This window comes from Schistocerca serialis, chromosome 6 (assembly GCF_023864345.2).
Source record: "Schistocerca serialis cubense isolate TAMUIC-IGC-003099 chromosome 6, iqSchSeri2.2, whole genome shotgun sequence".
NCBI lineage: Eukaryota > Metazoa > Arthropoda > Insecta > Orthoptera > Acrididae > Schistocerca > Schistocerca serialis.
In genome coordinates this window covers 481,183,519-481,204,168 of record NC_064643.1, presented here as the reverse complement: position 1 = coordinate 481,204,168, position 20,650 = coordinate 481,183,519, and the positions used below count along the sequence as shown (strand labels likewise).

The window sequence follows — 20,650 nt, the reverse complement described above, 5'->3', positions numbered from 1 at the left end:
AGCACACGATAGGGCCTTCCTTTTCGTTCCCGACGTGAAGTGGTGGAACCGCGTCTTTCTCTTTAAAGCGACCCGAACATTGCTGAGCAACTCGTTTTAGTATTCGCTGCTTCAACAAATATGGCATCCCTGTTCCACAAGATTTTCTCACACTTAATGTAAAATGCACCATAATCTCTATCCTCGTATGTCTATACACCTCTAATAACAGTGTCTATTTTCTCTCCCCCCTCAAATCCAAATATAATTTGCCATGATTCCCACATTTAAAGCGCCACAGATTCCCAGCTGCAAAGCTGCCCTGAATTTTAATAGTAATAATCCTTACGTACAAGGTGTAATGTGTATAATGCAGTTATTTTTATATGTGGCACCTTAATATGGACGCACATCAGTGTCTTGGTTGTTTTTTCTCTGAGTCAAACAGCCCTCCCGCAAATCACAAACACATCACCTGATGTTTTCTGCACAGTCGTAACTGCATCACTAAGCAGACTACACATGTCAGTATAGACTAACTCTTTTGAGTGCACGCGTCCACACTTCAGCAACTGACTTGCTGCACTGCCGGAAAATAAGGCTTGCTCTTGTCACGTCTACTTGGAGGTATGGTTCAAATGGCTCTGAGCACTATGGGACTTAACATCTGTGGTCATCAGTCCCCTAGAACTTAGAACTACTTAAACCTAACTAACCTAAGGACATCACACACATCCATGCCCGAGGCAGGATTCGAACCTGCGACCGTAGCAGTTGCGCGGTTCTTACTTGGAGGTACTAGTCAACCTAAAAACATACTAATCCTAACGTTTACAATAACTAGTCTGCAAATGAAGTAAATAATGAAATAATGTTGTTCAGTACACTGTCCTCAGTCAACAATACAAATACCTGCACTTATGCCCTGCGCATTACACCATGGGCAAAGCATGTACAATAAAAATGTATATAGGCATGTTCCACATCTCCTACTAAACCACTGGACCCATTTCAAACAAACATGGTACACATATCACTTATCGTCTGGAAAGAATCACTGTGAAGGATTCCTACCTACCTATCAAAGTCGTGGGCGTGGCGGTGAAAAAGAAAAGAGTAGTTCACGGCGCACGAATACCCAGACTTTATTCATCCTTTATTTGAAAATGAGAACACATAATGGCTTGCAAGAAACTTTACACGTAATTTCAACCGCTGCGAAATTTTTTCTCGCTGACAAGATGATGAAAAGAAAGAAGTTTATCGCTCACTACACTTTCAATGCTCATGCAGTGAAACTGCCGCATCAGGCTTGACGTTTTAATTTATTAGTTCTTTGCTACTAACTGCATTCTCGACATATTTTGCATACAGCATTCACATATGCCACTGAAACTATCAACAAAATTGTATCATTGTACGACACAAAGTTCAGATGATTCGACGTGATACATATTGAGCTCCATGAAAACGAAACTACAGGCAGAAGTTCGCTATAGACACAGGTGAAATATGTGTATAGATATGTGTGAAATATATGTCTCATGTGCGTACAAAGGCAAAGTCGCACATAAAAAGCTCCCCATAAACCCCTGAATCGATTTCCACAGAAACTGGTACACATGTTACTGCAAATCCCTATTGGTTTGGGATGATGACGTGGAGAGTGAGCGGGCAGAGGAAGAGATGAACAGACAGAGAGGGGGAAGGAAGAGATGGACAAACAGAGAGGAGAGGGGAGGAGGTAATGGACTTAGAGGGTGCAGTAGCAGATCAACAAAGGTAGGAGGTCGAGAAGGTGAACAGAGAAGTGAAGGAGAAAGATGAAAAGAGCATGGGGCGGAAGAGACGGACAGCGAGAAGGGGAAGGAAGAGAAGGACTAAGAGAACTGGAATAAATATTACATGGGCAACGCCGGGCACTCAGCTAGTAATGAAATACATGAAATGTTGTAATATAATCACAAAATTTGCTCAGTGCTTACTACAGGCATTTGGCGCTCCCCCTCCTTTTCGATGTGCGCCTGGCAACTGGGGGAACGGAGTCGATGAGGACAGTGACTTATCCTACCAAGAAGGAAAAATGTGAATTAATTAGGTGGACAGAATTGATCTGAATGGATCGATGGGGATGAAATTGCATGAAGATTCAAGGTTGTGAAATGGTGTCACCCGAAACCGTTCAGATATACTGTGAACGCAATGTAATGAATATGTAGCAACAATTGAAAATTGATTGAAACCATACTCGCGATAAGCTGGAAATCCAGGTTCGAGAGACTGGCACACTAGAGGAATTCGTGGCATCAAACCAGTCAGAAGACCGATGGGAGAAAAAAAAAAAGAAAGCGTGGGGTCAGGCATACCATTCTCCCGACCGTTATCGGCTTTGCAGACCTTGGAGTCTGCTACTTCTGGCATCATGACGCTCAGTCAATCCCAATCTAGTCCTCCCAGCAAGTACCGGGAATTGAACCCGGGTCCTATCTAGGCTGAGCACTCCGTTACAGAGGCAGACACAATGCGCTTATAAGAAAATTTCCTTTGCTACGACGGGCATTTCTGTTGCAGGCCGAGAAATTTTCTCCTTGTCATCTATACGAGCGAAGATTACTCGTAGCGTGTTGTGGCACGTTTTGAATCATTCACTGCATACTGCAGGATTCTCTGGAACAGCGCATGCATGGCCAACAGCTTAAATCCTAATTTTCTATGCGCCACGGAGCACTGTTCCCGGAAGAAAGATGAGGTCAAAGAAATTGTCTTTTGTGAGGAGTCGCGTGTGGAGCACCCAGCGGCGACGAGTGGGAACCAACCCGCAGGGAGCGTTAATCTCTGGAACACTGCATTTATGAGCCGTGGCGAGGTGGCGCGACGGCATTCTCGAGACACACCTAGTGTCGACATAAAGGAGGGCCGCATCTTCTGGGAACGTGACGGCATGCGCCGCCTCCCCGCGTGGATGGATGGGTGGCTGGCTTCTAAACAGTCGGCGGCGCCCACACGAAAATGCGAGACGCGTTTGCAGGCGCACGCGCTCGACTCTGCGGAGCCGCCGCTACAAGTTCCGTGGCGCCTACCGTTGACCCCAAGACCCCGCGCGTCTGTAATCAGCAGACAGTGGGCTCAACTGCTACCTTAGGTACTGAGATAAGTAAGCACATTGGACCAAACTTTAGCTACCTCCAAGGTACATCACGCTAATACAGTGTCATACATCCTTCTAGCCATTTGCCATTTCATCTATTCAATATTTTAATTAATCATTAAATCCGTCTTTTACATTTTCAGTTACGCAACTGAATCTGTGTCCTTTTATTATGTCAATCATTCATTTTTCCAACTGCCGTGGCCAATTTTAATGGATCTGTCAAATTTTTTAATCTCATATGGCGACTTTTATCTGCTGACAGCCCTGCCCCCCCCCTCCCCTCTTCCACACGGGCCGGGGGAACGAAAAAATAAAGCCGCAGTGGCCGTGCGGTTCTAGGCGCTGCAGTCTGGAAAGACCGCTACGGTCGCAGGTTCGAATCCTGCCTCGGGCATGGATGTGTGTGATGTCCTTAGGTTGGTTAGATTTAACTAGTTCTAAGTTCTGGGGGACTAATGACCTCAGAAGTTGAGTCCCATAGTGCTCAGAGCCATTTGAACCATTTGTTTCATGAAAATTTGTGTTTAGCTGGATACATTAATTCAGCAAAGGACAAGACAAAGTCCCAAAAAAGAAGCACCGTCGTCGCCTTGGTTGTGGAGTGATGAACCGTTGTTTCCACGTCTAGGGGTATTTCGATAACCCCAGGATACATCGGTCTTGTGTGTTTCAGTAGTTTAAGCAACCAATTAAAATTGCTGTACAGTATCCCGAGAGCTCACTCTTCGGATGTGAACGGTGCCACAAGAATTCTATCCGGTAGATTTTTAATGCCTTGTCGAACGATCGGACAAGCGTTTAAGTTTACAGTGGAGATATGTTGATGAGGAAAACAATTCTCAGGCTGGTACACACGGCTATGACGTCTATAGCCTTTGTGACCCAACCTCGTATCTTAGAAGCGAATCAGTAACTTCAATTTTGTCCTCTCACGCGCAACAGATGACTGGATTATAGGTTACACACAATGCATATGCATGCCGGTGAGTGCCTACCCCCTGCCGCATTTCAGGGGCATAAAAAAAATAATAACAAATGTCTAGCATCGTCTGGAAGCGTCAGCGAACATTTTGTCTCAAGTGTTGTTGCGCCGGCCGAAGTGGCCGTGCGGTTCTAGGCGCTGCAGTCTGGAACCGCGAGACCGCTACGGTTGCAGGTTCGAATCCTGCCTCGGGCATGGATGTGTGTGATGTCCTTAGGTTAGTTAGGTTTAACTAGTTCTAAGTTCTAGGGGACTATGACCTCAGCAATTGAGTCCCATAGTGCTCAGAGCCATTTGAACCATTTTTTGTTGTTGTTGCACTGTATATTCAGCTGAAACCACTCATTGATGATAAGATACCACAGAACTAGAAAACTGCGAAGGTGTTCAGTGCTACGCCAACCACCCCCTCCCCCCACCGTCCCAGACATTTTCTGTGGGATTTATTCCGAATTATTTAGCGGGCTAGCCAAGGCGCGAAGGGTATGTGAGTGTCCGTAAAGCCAGGGACGAACGCGAGCAGCCCTGTGAACACGGCTGTCCTCATCTTGCGAGGCGGGGTGTCCACAGAGTACTCTTCATGAAATTAAAATTTAAAACAGTCTTGATCGCAGTTTTTTTATTGGAGTGAGTGGCCGGTTTCGACTTTCAGAGTCTTCTTCAGACTCCAGAGCGGTGGATGGAATTGAGTTACACGAGCGTCGAGGGTCGACGGAACTCGTCTGGCAGGGTCCATCCACCGCTCTGGAGTCTGAAGATGACTCTATGAAAGAGTCGAAACCGATCACTCATTCCAATAAAAAAATTGCTATCAAGACTGCTTCAAATTTTAATTTCAACAAATTTTAAGATCGCTGACTATGCTTTCAAGAATTTCAAAAATTTTACTCTTCGTGAAAGTACAGGGGAAAGGTCAACACTTCGTCACTTGGAATACTGAAGTAATCATACTGGTTCATACTTACGGTAAACTGTGTGTGGGTAACCATAGTTTTTCTCCAGCTGATTCCTTACGTTTTCTGGGGTGTTGGCGGGAAGTCTTGTGTGATTTGCGTTTTACTGACATTTTCCCTTGTTCAAGACTTTCAATTACAGCCACAGATACTCGAATAAAGGTACTGTCGACCTCTTTTCGCATGTCGTGGATCACTGCATTAAATGAACAAATTTTCTTCCAGCCACTATTTTAATTTAAGGCCATTTGATGTTAAATCAGCCTCTTTCAGTTGATGAATACCGTCATTAGTGAGTTGACCACTTCGTACGCTATACATTTATAAAATGCAGATGGTAAATATAAAACAATTTTCTCCACGGATAACTATAGAATAACCATATACGAAGACCAGTAAACTAGAGACCTTTTTTTAATAGCTCAGTTTTACCTACTATCTGGTCTCGATAAAGGAGAAATCATAAGACTTAAATTATACATTGTGATACCGTGATGATGTTACAAACTTTTAGGGAAGATGAAGAAGGGCAAATGTATCAGTTTGTGGTAAGGGACGCTGGTCCATACACGACCAAGTCGAAAGGTATAAGCGAAGATCATTCTGATACCTCTGACAGTGAATCTCTTCTACTGCAACCTCTTTGTTTTCCATATTTTGGCAAGAGGTGTTGTGGACCAAAACAAGAAAGAATTTCCAGTAAAGTGAATACCTTAAGAGCCATGAGTACTTATTCATCTTTGCTACTGTGAGACACATCTCATTGACTCGCAGCTTTTAAGGTATGTGTTTTAGTGTCCATGTGTACTGGATAACTTTCCCTTGTTTTAGTCAATACTGTCTCCTCCCAAAACATGGAAAGCGAAGAGCTTTCAGTAGAAGAGGTAGACAGAAGTATCAGGACGATTTTCGCTTTTAACTTTCGACTCGGCCGTTTCCAGACCAGCGTCCCTTACCTAAAATTGGTACTATTATCCCTCTCGACCATACCTGAAAGTCTGTAACACAATTACGGAATTACCCTGTATAACACTCCATGAAAAAGTTTCCGTGTGATGGTATTGCTGCAGCACATACCGCAACTCCTATGCGGGTATATAAGCACTGACATGCAGGCAAGGGATTAGTGCATCTTTCCGATGTGGGCGAGGTAAATGAAGAAACGCAAATTCTGGCATGTTATTACCAAATGCGTCCAACCAGGACCAATGTGCTGCTACTCTTCTCTTGGTTGCCGAAGAACAAACTCCGCCAGACGTCAATCGGAGAACGAATAATAAGTAAGGGACAGCATTCCCGTCAGAAACCGATCATGTATAGTGAAAGCTGCGACAAGGAGTGCTGCTGTTTCTTGACAACGGACGTCGCCATACCACAAATGACGTAACGCACAAAGCTACGCTAACTCAAGTGGGAGGCACTCTAACACCCGCCCGATAGTTCTGATCTCTCCCCATGCTGTTATCACGCTTTCGGTGCCAAAAAAAAGACCTTGAAGGGTCAACGATTCCTGTCGGACGAGAATGTGCAGCAGGCAGTTACTGACGTCTTAGCGCATCAGGCCACGGTGTTCTGCCAAACAGATATCTTCTACCTGGTGCGTCGTTAGGATAATTAAATCAGTGCCCACAGCGATTTTGCCTGGTTGGTATACCTTACCGATTCTGGACTGTACGTCCTTCGAACGGAAACTTTTTGATTCCCCTTATAAAAGTGGCTACTCTGCAACGTCTGTAGCCGAATTCAATTTTCAGAAATTTTTCGAAATTTGTGGTACGTTCCTACGGGACCAAACTGCTGAGGCCATCGGTCCCTAGGCTTACACACAACTTAATCCACCACTACTTAATCTAACTTACGCTAAGGACAACACACACACCCATGCCCGAGGGAGGACTCGAACCTGCGAGGAGGTGGGGTGAGGGGGGGAGGGGGGGGGGAGCCACGCTAGCCGTGGCAAGGCGCCCTAGACCACGCGGCTTCAGTTTTCAGGCATACAAATCTAATGAACCCGTACGACATCATAATTCGTCAAGGATTTGTTTGAAGGTAAAAAATAATATCTCGTTCCAATAGAGTCCATTGCCGTCTAAACTTCTTGAAAGTATTAAGTTTCTTGAAATGGGTGTTTTTCATTTCCATTTCACTTTTATTGTGTGTACTACGACGTTTCAGATGTGTAACCACTCTGATGTAAAATATTTAAGACGTTAATTATATATGTTATGGGATACAGTCACACAAAAAATCGGTTAAAAACCGAATGCTGCCTGTACTCACCTGAAACTATCAGATGAGCAAAAATTCCTAAACATGAACACCCAGAGCTTATGACCCACATGCACTCTGCTTCCAAGCAATTCTCCTTTCCTTTTCTGGACCATTTCTTGCCGTACTGTCGTTGAGGCGCCATAGAAGCTAAAGAAGGTGCTGTCATCCACCAAAGGGTGGTAAAATGTATAACGCAAAGCTTCCAAAGATAAGACCTCCATAAATCCATGTAAAGCAGTTGGCCATTGACAGAAATACGAGCAGCGAGTCGTTTATCCCGGAAGGTAGCGGGAAGCCGAAGCTATTACCGCTGTCACATGGGGAGTCGGGGTGATATACAGGGAGCGTACTTAAGCCACGAGATGGCAGTCGTAAGTAACGGCACGACAGTCGTTTACACCTCATGGGCGTGGTAACGTGTCCATGGCAGACACTCCGAATTCTTTAGATAAAAATTCAGTCAAGGTGTTCGTGACGAACAACAGTACTCATGAACAGCGCCAATTATTAATTAAATAACCTGTATCTTCCCACGCGTCACTCTACATTTATTCGTGTATTTCATCAATATGGTAAAAGGCAGGGTGCAGTAAGTTACATTACATTAGTTGAAATAAATGGTTTTAGCTCCGTCGTAAGTTGCGTTTACAAGCTTGTTTTTCTTTTTATGGTGAGTAGTTTCGGACACCTGTGTCTTTCCTCAAACCATCCGTATCGTAAATATGACAATACAGGCGATAACCTATCTACAAAAACTCTCCCTGCAGTGATAATCAAAGCGGCACTACGGCCGATTTAACAACAGTAAATACGCCACATAGAACGGACATCATTGTGGGAACAGTTTTTTACACATAGGCTATCATGTGTATTGTCACGCTTACGGTAGAGATGGTTTGAGAATGGACATACAGTCCGAAATAGGCACCATCAAGAAATAAAAAAAAATACTTCTTAATGCAGCTTACGACAGAGCTACAACATTTATTTCACTTACAAAGCAAGTTACGAACCTATTTTTCATCTGCCTCATGCTCCAATTTCGTATACGCGTTACGTTAGATTAAACAGAGACTGCAAGAACACTTTGGTTGGTGCACTAATGTTTATGTGCAAAACGTCGAACTAAAGATCTTTTTGTACAGAAATACTCCCAAAACATCCTTCCATATTACAAGATGTGTGTAAATATTTTGATAAAAAAACCGGCATGTCAATGGCGGCTTGTGTTGAGCACAGTGAAAAATCTAGAAGCAGAAAGTGTACTGGAATACACAAAGATATTGTTGAGCAGAGATGTATTCTAGGCGACGCTTCAAAATACTTGAACTTAGTCATCAAAGAGTCTCTGAAAATTACGATCTATATAAACAACTTTAATACAGGTAAGATCTACACACTTAACAGAGTGTGGAAGCAGGTACTGGTACCGAGAGATTTCAGTGGACTATGTCCCGGTTTAGACATTGTGAACAAAAACGCTGCGAATGACGTTTCACCGTTGGCGGCAATGTAATCTCTGGTCGCAGTGGGTACTACATCAGTCATATCTGTGTGATTCCGTAACGTCTTCTAGATCGGTTGCTGAGCTGCCGAAAAGGATGGCAGTTACTGTCGGAAGATCGTATGTTTACAGAGAACTAACACGACACGAGCACCGAGAAAATTCAATACACGAAGTCTAGGTAGATGCAAACTATTGCAAATTCAACTGATACGCGTGTGCGAAACCCACCTCTCTGTTAAACAGCTACAGAAAGGGTTAGACGTGAAGCTAGCAGTTCGAGTAGAATAGGCAAAAGTCGAAGTTACAGTAAACTATATCACATATCGCCAGGCATCGAAGATTGTGTGGCATCAATGCTTCCATCGATCTGAAAATAAATTCTTGCAGATTGTTTACGGCTATACAAAATCGAGAAAAAGTGCATAGTGAGCAATCGATATTACGCTGAAGATAAATAACCAAATTCAGGTTGTAGCTTTTGCATTCTTCAGTTAGCCTCTTTATTACATACGCCTTTTACAAAAGCTCTACCAATCGACAATAACTGTAACGATGTCATAGCTCGTTAAAGGCGCAGCATGTATGTATGTATTGAATTGGGGACCTAGAAACGACGGAGAGGCTTCGTCCCCGCTGTAGTCCTCAGTGGTTCACAACCCCACAACAGGCAACAGCAGTCCACAAAGCTCACCGCCGCCCCACACCGAACCCAGGGTTACTGTGAGGTTCGGCCCCCAGTGGACTACCCCGGGAACGTCTCATTCCAGCTCACCGCCGCCCCACACCGAACCCAAGGTTACTGCGAGGTTCGGCCCCCAGTGGACTACCCCAGGAACGTCTCATTCCAGACGACTGTAACCCCAATGTTTGCATGATAGAGTAATTATGGCGTAAGCGTACGTGGAGACAGTGTTTTCGTTGCAAACGCCGACATAGTGTAAGTGAGGTGGAATAAGGGGAACCAGCCAGAGGCAGATGGAAAACGACCTTAAAAACCATCCACGGGCTGGTCGGCACACCGGACCTCGACACTAATCCGCCGGGCGGATTTTTGCCGGGGACCGGCACGCCTTCCCGATCGGGAAGCAGTGCGTTAGAGCGCACGGCTAGCCGGGCGGGCTAGGCACCGCATACTTCATAACAAATTTGTGTTTATGTAAGGTGCAGGGGTGTGGGGGGGGCGGGGAGGAAGGGAAGGGAAGAAAATGATGGCACCAGCTGCACCGGGACTTTATGTGAATTCGGCGGCGACGCAGGACCGGGACTCGAATCCGGGATCTTCTGTTTACTAGGCGGTTGCGTTAACCACCGCTGGATGCGTACACAGTGTTCATCGCAGATACATGGACTATCTCGGCACGCTCGCCCACCAACCTACATTCCCACCTACGGCCATCTATCCGCAGTCGACGTCCATGTCGTCCACGCTTGCTAATTTTAGATTCCTTCTGAAGGTTAGGGATTCATTGCCTATCGGGGCGAATCAATTATATGCACATGTCCGAAGGAACAGACATCATGCATTCAAACAAATTTGTTTTTGAATATGGCCTCGAAGGTCGTGGTGGCGATTGGCTATACTGCCTTCATGCTTAAGCTTATCTACCAGACTCATAGCATTCTCATACTCAAGAAATGTTTGGAGTCAGATGTTGGAATACGACACTGTCGGGTCCTATAAGCTATCCATCGCCTTCCTCGGATTTGTCACGAAATGTCGAGCACGTGCCCGAATTGTGCGGAGGATCGTGATTGGAGATTGTAGAGTGTTGTGTTTCAGCTGTTATTGATGAAAGGAAAGGATGAGACCAAATGCCACCTTTATCCCTCTCGAACAGTACTGCCGAGCTTACCGCGGACGGACAAATAACCTAAACAGTATTACATGCACGCTCTCTCCATGCAACACTGCGGAGATGTTTGGAATTTAATTCACGACACTGTTGGGAGGTCTGGTTATTACGAACATCATGCCACTACATCTCCTCTTCCTTGCCACATATTGACGATAAAAATTTGTTCCACCTCTGAGTTGAGTGTCACCAAAGAAGCATGCGTTAGCAGTTATGGAGGAGGGTCGATTCCACACACCAAATCAGACAACTATGTTATATGAGGGAGAGGGACCTGGTGGCGGTGGGCAGGATTGGAGAGACCATCTCTTGCTATGTACACCATACAACTCCGTGCGTTCATGTAAATGCACGTTCTATGGTAACTTGCTGCATCTTCCCACCACACTACTGCAAAAAATCGACATGTTTCGCCTGATATGCCTGTGTATCGAATCACGCATGTCGTTAGACATAATTTGAGGAACTTCTTCATTTTGTCTAGTTCGTTTTATAGTCGCCCAGTGTGATAGCTCCAAGCTCACAATTTATTTTCATTCGCAAGTGAGGAACAACGGGCTGAGCGGAAGGAACAGAATAACAAAAGCCAGAACTCTGTGATAAATTGGCTTTAACTGTGAAAAGAGAATGAACAACAGACGAAGCGCAAGAAACTGCGCAACAAAAAGCAGAATTCTGAGACAAATTAGCTTTATCTGTGTGAAGCGAAGGAAAAAGAAACCAAAAGATAATAACTCTGCCACGCATTGTGCAACAGCGGAATAAATCTAAAAGCGTTGGATTTCGAAGTAATTATACGCTTCCTTGCTACAGAAGATGAGTTGGACTCCGGGGAAAAAAGTTATTTACAGAGGCTGTTTCTGAATAAACTGGGAACTGAAGGCTTTGCTTTCAGAATGCTTGCGGTCACGTACTCGTTTTTGCGTTATCTCTCTCTGAAAACGGACTCCGGGGGTTTCGTTCATTACGACGCTTTCATAAAAAATACGCCGGTCGCGTCAGCTTATTTATCGTCTGCGTTTCTGCAGTCTAAGCTGTTGGCACAGCGGCGTCACACATAACAGTAAATTTTTTTACCGAACTGTGCAGCAGTCTGTAATTGTGAGAGTGGAATTTGCGGCCATTGAAACTGACTACGCTGAGATTGTGACGTTTCCATCAGAAACAAATGACAGGATCCTTCCCGTTCATTTTCATTAAAAGTTATTGCGCCGAGTCATGTCATTTTCAGCGCAGGTAAGAGAGTTATTTAAGTCAGGCATATGATAAGCTACCAACGCAGTGGTAGGCAGCGGTGGCTGGAGTAACAGATCGGAAAGTACGTTGAGAGAAGCAAGCGCTGATCGTAACGTACGCAGTAGCCTCAACCTCCGAACAGCTAAGGACATAAATATAATAATATTTAAAAAGGTCCACAGTACAGAAACGCAAAACTCATGGAAAGTCTTAAAAAGGCGCCACAGAGACACACAAATTCTTAAGAAATATAATTTAGTAATAATATGTCGGCATCGTATTGTGAAACCTATCACCCACGTGGGTTCGCGACAAGTTAGTGGAGCACCTGCCTCCTACGTATCGCAGGGAGGACGTGTCGTAGTTGAATTGGGGCCTCTCCTAGTAGTGAAAGTATTAACTGAAAAAGTCAGGCGAAGAATATTGTTTGTCATTTTGGTGATGTAAAAATTCCGTGTACCTTGTGCTTGTTCGTCAATATTGAACTGCTTTCCGCACTAGAAGCAAGGCTGAATTGTACAATACTCACTTATTAAACCAAAGTCATTCTCGAACATAGTTTGAAAGTCACAACAGGTCACAGAACCAGTACATAGACGCCACATGGTCAGTGACAAGAAAGCGTGCAACGCTGCAGCTTCAGTGGAAAGTGTTGACAGGTACGTGAAACAAAATAGACTGCCCTATTGTTCCATACGTCGGTCGTTGGAGAACAAGTCAGTCAGTGTCATCGATGCACCGTGTATTAAGAAATGACAGCAGCAGCATGCTATGTAGTAATAACTTTGGATATGGCATCCAACAACACCGGTAATGTTACAGATTCTACAGTCTGTTTCTCGTCAATTGACACAGCAACCTCCATGAGACGAAGATGACGTTAAGATTGAAAAACTCGTCGACTTCCTGGTTATCAGGGACGGATCCACAAGCTCAGATGCACAAAACAGCAGCCGTGATCTTATTTACGAAATTAACAAAACACAACCTGATTGCTTCCAGAACCAGTCTTTCATTCTGCAATTTGAAACTTCCAGGTAAACAGAAACTTTTGGCCGCAAAGGGACACAAACTTACCCACTTACTAATATAGGCACAGGCCTGGCTCAGCGTTTTATTCTGGTAGGAACTCTCAGTAACTAGGTGTATTTAGTGTAGCAATACCTAAATTAGGATGACCAGTCCTATATTTTAAATAGATCTTTCGAACACAAGACCAGTATTCAACCACTTCAACACAATGCCCAGCGGCGCCAGAAAAGAACGGAGGACGTCACAGTTAAATAGGATCAAACGACCTACGTGGAAACTGAATTCGTGATGATGATGATGATGATGAGTAGTGTTTTAGGGCGCACAACAGCGAGGTTATCAGCGCCCGTTCCCAAAAGTTCAATTCAGAGCCGAATCGTGAGAGAAGTGGTATTGTTCAAATTGCAAGATTGGACACAGCACATCAAAACAGGGAGATAAAACTAAAAATAAAATAGCAGTACATACAGGGAAAAATAAGTAACGGTGGCTGAGTGAGCACTTACAAATAATGGGTGACCAAACCACTGGACAGCACATTAAGACTTCAATCCCAATATTTTGGGAACTGAATTCGTAAAGGTACACAGAACTGTCTCATAGACACAGTGACACATTACCTCATCTCCATTTTCTGACATCACAGGCATATTAAACTAGGTACTTCCAAGTAATCGGATTAGTAATACTAAAAATTTCAACAACTGAATTACGTCGATATGCTGCAGTTGTCAATACATTGTACTGGTATTCAGAAGCGACAGTAGTTCAAATGTCCGACCGGTCATCAACATTTACGTTTTCCGTGGTTTCCGTAAATCGCTTATGGCGCATACCAGGATGGTTATCTTGAATAGGACATGGTAGATTCCCTTCTCTAACCTTTCCCAATACGAGCTTGTGCTACATCTATAACGACCCCGTCATCGACGGGACGTTAAAACCCAATCTTCCCTTCATTTTCAACGTGTTCTTTTTACTACTTACGAAACACATTAAGAAACCAACTAAACTGATTTCTTAGAAAGGTAGCCAACGAACTGAGTGCAAACAACTCCAGACCGTCAACTCTACAACTATAGAATACAATTTTCAATCTTGTACAGACAGTAAATACACGGAAGCTTGAGATGCAACATTTACAAAAATCGATGGAACTATGAATTTCGATAAAGCGATAGATATGGTGGTTTCTAATTCTGTTATCGCATGCAGTACTGTCATTAGGAATCATTCTGGACGTAACCTGCGGTTTTCTGTCAATTCAACGAAAAGCTGTGATCGATCTGATATCGAAAAGATAAAAGCCATTACAGAGACTGCCTACATTGCGCTTGTCCATCGTCTACCAGACACTTAGAGTACTGCTGCGCAGTGTGGGATCCTTACCAGATTGGACTGACGCGGGACATCGAAAAAGTTCAAAGAAGGGCAGCTCGTTTTTTACTATCGCGGAATAGGGAGAGTGTGTCACATATATGATATGTGAATTAGTGGAGGGGGGGAGGGGGGGAGGGGGGGGGGGGGGGAAGTGTGCAGTCGTTAAATCAATTCGTTTCTCGTTGCGGTGAGATTTTTTCACAAAGTTTTAATCACCGACTTTCTCCTCTGAATGCGAAAATATTCTGTTGGCACCCACCTACATAGGGAGAAATGATCATCGTACTAAAATAAGAGAAATCAGAGCTCGCACAGAAAGATCTGATTGATCTTTTTGATACGGTGCTGTTCGAGAGTGGAAAAGTAGAGAAATAGTAAGGTAGTGGTTTTATTGACCCTCTGTCAGGTACTTAGGTGTGAATTGCGGAATAGTCGAGCAGATGCAGTCATGCAGGAGATGAAGGATTCGCCTATGGCACTCGGAGCAGATTATCGACTTGTAATAAAATCGCATGTGTTCTAGTATTACCTCTGCAGAAACTTTTATGTAGAACACGCATGCGCTGCTGGAGCTTCAAATAGAAGAAGTTTGTGTACTTTCGCCAATTTACACCTGAAGATGATCGGGATATTTTGGGCCGAATTATCGTTGCAGCAAGTTACAGAGATCCGACAGTTTTCCCGAAATTTTATGGAATAAGAGTTGCTTCGTAATAAAATTCCATGCAGTCAACAATGACGACAAAGGCGTCGTGCCTTTATCATCATTGTGCACTGCTTAGAGACACAAACGAACATCGGGAAGAATACAGGTAGAGGGCCTTGAGGGGAAGTCAGAATTCAGGTGACCGGTTCGACGTGTCTCTGCGCCCCTTCCTGCGACAGTTACGATCTGTATATTTATGAGTACAATAAGGATCGCAAGTGACACTAAGCGGTAATCGGTCGAACGATTTTCCTGACACCGATTCAGCAGTAATGACACGTTAGCGCCGAGACGCCATTGTGTCCCAGAGCATTAAGTCAGCTAAGTGGTGCGGCCTCAAGCGTTGCTTCCGCCTGGCTTAAACGGTCGGACGGAACCGACGTCCGCGCCGTGGGTGGCAATACCACACATGTCTGAGTATCCATCTTCGTAGCTATTGACAAAAACGGGTACATACGGTGATACATTTTTTTACGTTTTGCGACTGAGTAGCAGTGAGGATGTAGCACGCACAGGTTGCGAAGTGAAAGACGCAGGTTTCTCAACAATACTTTGTGGTCTCCACATAAAATAAGTCATCAGTACACGGCATGAAAAAACTCACTAACTTTACATGCGTCACACGTCGACAGAGCACAGGAAACGGTAACTATTACTTATCACAAGTGAGTCTCGTGTATGGAAGCATACATCAAACAAATTGGTATTACATTACAATCTCCGCATTCCGACCGTGATGGACTGTTTTAAAAAAAAGTCATCTCTGAGCTCGTATACTTCTCAATCAAGTAGCTCCTTACTTGCCATTACGAGGCTACGTGCATCCTGATCCAATCTTCCCACCAAGGAAAAATATCTGGCAGGATCTGGAACTAAACCCTGATCCAACAGCTGGCAATCAGACAAGCTGATCACTCGCTTACGGAGGAGCACTATGTTAAAATAAAACGAAAACAGAAAGAGTGAGTGCTTAACGTAATCAAGAATTTTCCATTCCGGTCGGATACCGCTGTTCTACATTCAACAGTACTTGAAACAGTGTACTACATATTAATTACCCATTACAATTTTGTAGCCTCGCAGGCAGACTGCAACACAAGGCTAAATGATTCAAGTAGTGTTGCGCTATATTAGTCTCAGTTGTTTCTTTAAATTTCTGTGCAGCAAATAAAACGCAAGTAACTGTAATTGCAATCACTAAATTAGGCCCAGATGCTGTTCTTTACAATCAGTATTTAATACAGTGACCCTAATCGACTTCAACAACAATATAGATGCAAAACGATTGCAGTTTAAATTGAAATGACAGAAATCACTCATTTGGCTTGGGATTAAACCATGACAGAGTCCTTCCCGCCCATCTTTTGCTGATGCGAGCCTACATTCAGTGTGGAATGTAGATGTTTCACGCAATGATATATATTTTGATTGCAGCACACACCCTATTACCCTATTCACGCATAAAGCTGTAAGGCGTGTTTTTGCCTTTACGGAAAATAACGATAAAAAATGTTGCTTAATTAAGTTCCAAAGATGAATTTTCTAGAAAATAGTTATGCAATATATTTAAAGAGCAAATTAGAAATTTATGCGCTCCGAATTCAGGGGACAAAATCATGTGTGAAGAGCATAATAATGAATCCACTAAGTATTCAAATAGTTTCCTACATATATACACTCCTGGAAATGGAAAAAAGAACACATTGACACCGGCGTGTCAGACCCACCATACTTGCTCCGGACACTGCGAGAGCGCTGTACAAGCAATGATCACACGCACGGCACAGCGGACACACCAGGAACCGCGGTGTTGGCCGTCGAATGGCGCTAGCTGCGCAGCATTTGTGCACCGCCGCCGTCAGTGTCAGCCAGTTTGCCGTGGCATACGGAGCTCCATCGCAGTCTTTAACGCTGGTAGCATGCCGCGACAGCGTGACGTGAACCGTATGTGCAGTTGACGGACTTTGAGCGAGGGCGTATAGTGCGCATGCGGGAGGCCGGGTGGACGTACCGCCGAATTGCTCAACACGTGGGGCGTGAGGTCTCCACAGTACATCGATGTTGTCGCCAGTGGTCGGCGGAAGGTGCACGTGCCCGTCGACCTGGGACCGGACCGCAGCGACGCACGGATGCACGCCAAGACCATAGGATCCTACGCAGTGCCGTAGGGGACCGCACCGCCATTTCCCAGCAAATTAGGGACACTGTTGCTCCTGGGGTATCGGCGAGGACCATTCGCAACCGTCTCCATGAAGCTGGGCTACGGTCCCGCACACCGTTAGGCCGTCTTCCGCTCACGCCCCAACATCGTGCAGCCCGCCTCCAGTGGAGTCCCGACAGGCGTGAATGGAGGGACGAATGGAGACGTGTCGTCTTCAGCGATGAGAGTCGCTTCTGCCTTGGTGCCAATGATGGTCGTATGCGTGTTTGGCGCCGTGTAGGTGAGCGCCACAATCAGGACTGCATACGACCGAGGCACACAGGGCCAACACCCGGCATCATGGTATGGGGAGCGATCTCCTACACTGGCCGTACACCACTGGTGATCGTCGAGGGGACACTGAATAGTGCACGGTACATCCAAACCGTCATCGAACCCATAGTTCTACCATTCCTAGACCGGCAAGGGAACTTGCTGTTCCAACAGGACAATACACGTCCGCATGTATCCCGTGCGACCCAACGTGCTCTAGAAGGCGTAAGTCAACTACCCTGGCCAGCAAGATCTCCGGATCTGTCCCCCATTGAGCATGTTTGGGACTGGATGAAGCGTCGTCTCACGCGGTCTGCACGTCCAGCACGATCGCTGGTCCAACTGAGGCGCCAGGTGGAAATGGCATGGCAAGCCGTTCCACAGGACTACATCCAGCATCTCTACGATCGTCTCCATGGGAGAATAGCAGCCTGCATTGCTGCGAAAGGTGGATATACACTGTACTAGTGCCGACATTGTGCATGCTCTGTTGCCTGTGTCTATGTGCCTGTGGTTCTGTCAGTGTGATCATGTGATGTATGTGACCCCAGGAATGTGTCAATAAAGTTTCCCCTTCCTGGGACAATGAATTCACGGTGTTCTTATTTCAATTTCCAGGAGTGTATATAAAACGTAGCTATAATGAAAAGGAATTTTTGAGCCAGTATAGAAGAACCAAGTACTGCAATAAAAATATTATCTTAGGCTGAACACTGAAACATGTCACTTCTTTGGCCATCAGTTTAATATATTTGACCTTTCTTTGTAACCTGATACCAAAACAATGATTGATAACGTACTCAGTTTGAGTGATTTTGTGCTGGGAAGGAATCGCAAGAAACATATGCGGATTTAGAATATGATAAAAATTCATTTCAACAGTAAACTCACAATCATAGTAAGATTACATTCTTTCCAAATTAATTTTGAATGATTACTTTCATGTTACAATAAAAATCAACTTTATTTAACTGGAGAAATAGTATGTGTCACAAGACATGTATACTGCTGTGACTTCAGTAAAACAAAACAAAAAAGTTTGTGGACTTGACGAAAGTATGTCTCCTCGCAGTGGAGTTGTGATATCTATGTTTCCAAACAGCTGCGAAGTTCTATAGTCATCGCGGGAAAAACTTTACCATATTTAACAAAATTATTTCTTTCGTCATCTTCGTGCTTCGTACTATTACTTTAGTTTCTCCGCTTTAGTTTTTGGCAACTAATTACCTAGAGCTTAATTGTCATTTTTCATTCTTTCATTTACTACTGATCTTCCATCGAAACCGATTTCGCTGTGTATATAATTTTAAAATAAGGCCGAGTAACTTGAAAAACTCAAACACTCGAACTTTGTAGAACTACCCCGCACGATGTAATAACAGAGACAGAGCTAAACAGAACTCTCAAGTATTAAAGACAGTTTTGCGAGACAGCATTATAATCTGATTTGTCTCTCTTGCCTGTTTACATATTATTAATGGATGTTCTGTGAATGACATCTGTTAGGTGAATGGCAGCTATACAGTGTAGTGTTGTTGTTCTGATTATTCCACGGTCAGTAGTTGCATTTTAACATTTGGCCACACCGGCGAGTAGCCAATACCACATACATTACAAATATTTATTCATAAATAAGTCCATTGATATTTATGATTTATAGATTTAACCAATCATATTACGTGGAATTACTCAAAACTATACTCCCGTGGGTTAGCAGTTTCTTCCGACGACCCCTTCAACTGTAAAATGGACAGATCGCAAAATCAGAAAAAAATGGTTAGTGACAAGTAGGTGCGAGCCTAAATGTTTCGCTGCAGTGTAAGAAAACTCTATTTGCAAACCGTCGACTGTGGCCTGAAATGCAACCACCATGTCGGTGATATACAGCCTAGAGTCCTCGCACTGGAGACAGCAAGTGGAGGATGGCTAGTGAATGCTTTGGAAGGATTAAAGTGGCGTGGGGGTAAGGCAGTGATTGCATGCGGGGATCATTTCACGGTCGACAGGAAGTGCTATATGACGCGGGAAACGTGAATGGGAAGACGCTCCAGCACATAAGGGGTGGATAGCGACGGATGTGATTAGGTCGAGCAGACAGTACACGAAGAGCCAAGTTACAAAACTTAGACAAACGATCTGTGTTTATTATGGTTTGTTACAATAGTTGTTGTTTTCGTCTTCTGTCTGAACTCTGATGCAGCTCTGCATGCAGTGTACTTGTTACCAAGCCTACATTGAACAATTTAGGCAGATATAATTAACTTTCGAAGCACTAAACTCAGTTCTCTGGCAGAACTGGACTTTATACCGTTTCACAACTTCTGAGTTACGTATTACACTTTTTGCTAACGCGACAAGTAAAACATAGCTAGGCCCAATGAATGTCTAGAGAACATATTATCTTATTCACAAAATATGGAATAGATGAAGGCACAAAAACGAAATCAGAAAGTTATACCTGCAGACAGCTCATTCACAAGTGCTGTCACTACTGGAATATTTTATGCGGGTATCTGACTGTAGTAAACTTTGCTGTTAAACGAAAGTGCTCGGTGCTGCTCTCTTTCAGCAACATGCCAAACGTGGGCAGGTACATTTCAAGTTCTTTTACACTCAAAAAGATTTCGTTGGACATTCACGAGCTAATCTCTAACAGACTTTCCAATAAACAGCAACTTACTTCACGTCTGATATTAATCTTTTTGCTGCTCCTATGACACCGGCGACTGTGATAACACGATCTGATTCAAGCCACACAACCGTCCTTTCGTAGCCACAAACATTCATTTGATGGCTTAACAAGTTATGGTCACAGACCAATAGTACTAAGAACCGTACACTATAGTAAATAAAAGTGCTACTTGCGAAACTAAAAATGGCTCTGAGCACTATGGGACTTAACTTCTGAGGTCATCAGTCCACTAGAACTTAGAACTACTTAAACCTAACTAACCTAAGGACATCACACACATCCATGCCCGAGGCAGGATTCGAACCCGCGACCGTAGCGGTCGCGCGGTTCCAGACTGTAGCGTCTAGAACCGCTCGGCCACCCCGGCCGGCTTGCGAAACTAACTGGCAGATTAATACTTTGGGTCAGACCTGGAAAGGAAACCATAACCTTGCC

At 44.2% G+C, this 20,650-nt stretch overlaps 1 protein-coding gene across 1 annotated transcript in view; it reads right to left on the bottom strand.

Moving 5' to 3' along the window:
- LOC126484617 (mediator of RNA polymerase II transcription subunit 20) overlaps positions 1–20,650 on the bottom strand; it is a 602,543-nt gene that overhangs the window by 12,394 nt on the left and 569,499 nt on the right. The window lies entirely within an intron of this gene.